Genomic DNA, 1,728 nt, shown 5'->3' with positions numbered 1-1,728 from the left:
AGCATATGGCTATATGACCTGGCAAGAGAGAAAGTTGGTAAAGGCAGAGGAACTCTATCTTTTAAGAGTTACAACTGAGGAGAGCACCTGGGTGGCTCAGTCGGTTAAGAGTCTGACTCTTGGGGCGCCTGGGTGGCTCAGTCGGTTGAGCGCCGACTTTGGCTCGGGTCACGATCTCGCGGTCCGTGGGTTCGAGCCCCGTGTCGGGCTCTGTGCTGACGGCTCAGAGCCTAGAGCCTGTTTCGGATTCTGTGTCTCCCTCTCTCTGACCCTCCCCCGTTCATGCTCTGTCTCTCTCTGTCTCAAAAATTAATAAACGTTAACAAAAAATTTAAAAAAAAAAGAGTCTGACTCTTGATTTTGGCTCAGGTCATGATCTTATGGTTGTGAGACGGAGCCTCGTGGTGGGTTCTGTACTCAGAGCACAGAGCCTGCTTGGGATTCTCTCTCTTCTCTCTCTGCCCCTCCCCTGCTTTTGCTTTCTCTCTCTCTCTCTCTCTCTCTCTCTCTCTGTCTCTCTCAAAAATAAATAAATAAATTTAAAAAAGAGGGGCTCCATAATCACCTAGCATCCTCTCAATATTGTACCTACGGTTAGAAATATACATGATGGGAACTCCAGGAATATTCCAGACCCTTCAAGGTCCTGGTCCTGTATGTATGTATGTATGTATGTATGTGTATGTGTATATATACACATACACATACATTTTGGCACAATATAACACTTGAGCTGAGTTACTCTGTACTAAGCAGTCATCTGCCTAGGTTCCCTTGAGTGTGCATGGTAATTGTTCAAATTGGATCCTAGGCAATTCTTATAGCCACTTGATATTTCTGCCCCAATTTCTCAATTTTGGCCATTACACAGTCAGTTATACAAGGGATACAGATGGTCCGATCAGTGACTGTACTAAGTCAAGTTTGGCTTTAATGGAAAGGTTGATAAAGTTGGTGTCAACCAGGATGAGGTAAGGTGGGCCTAGCTGTGTGCTATATGGGAAAAATTAACAGGAAGGATGTTAGGGGACTTCTCTTTCCTTGAGTGTACTAGGATCTTTCTTTTCTTTCTTTGTAGGTTTTAATCTATCCTTCTCTTTAAGCATCTGATCTCAGAGACTAAGCATATGCTTCATTGTCACATACTTTCCTGGTTTCTTTTGCTTCCCCATGTTCATGCTGCACACTTGTCTCTTAGTCCTTACTCTTTAAACAACTTTTTCATTTGGCTTCCAGGACTTGACTTCCTTTCCATTCATTTTAACCATGTCTCTGGCTAATCTTCAGACTCCTTTTATTCATCTTCTTCAGTCTACCTCTCAACATTCCTCACAGCTCCATTTGCTATCTCTACTCATTGCACAGGAAATTGCATCCAGTTTCAGCTAGGATTAGTATCTACATGCAATATGTAAGTTTTGTGTTTGATTGACTAACTGGTGACTCTAGCCTAGTCACATGGATACATCAAACCACCAGATGCACGGAGTATATTTCAAATCAAACTCTTACTTCCTTTGTCTTCCTCACTCCAAGTCATCTCCTCACATAGTTTACGCCATTTCAGTTTATGTCAATTCTATTTCGCCAGTTCCTTCCATCAGAAACTGTAGAGTGCCTGTCAATCATTGTGTTTTCTTACACTTTGCAAAACTTGTTAGCACTACCTTCAATATATCCATAATATGAGCAATTCCTACTAGCACTAAAGAAATGTGGTTTAAGCCT

The 1,728-nt window shown here is 42.2% G+C and overlaps 1 pseudogene; it reads right to left on the bottom strand.

Annotated features, from left to right (window-relative positions):
• Positions 1–539: 539 nt before the first annotated feature.
• On the bottom strand, positions 540–1,172 carry LOC124523143 (rRNA-processing protein FCF1 homolog; annotated as a pseudogene).
• Between the last annotated feature and the right edge of the window lie 556 nt (positions 1,173–1,728).

The sequence above is a fragment of the Lynx rufus genome, unplaced genomic scaffold (assembly GCF_022079265.1).
Source record: "Lynx rufus isolate CCGP_SWC_20201006 ecotype Redwood Valley unplaced genomic scaffold, mLynRuf1.p SCAF_4, whole genome shotgun sequence".
Taxonomy (NCBI): Eukaryota; Metazoa; Chordata; class Mammalia; order Carnivora; family Felidae; genus Lynx; species Lynx rufus.
This window is presented reverse-complemented; position numbering and strand designations above follow the sequence as displayed.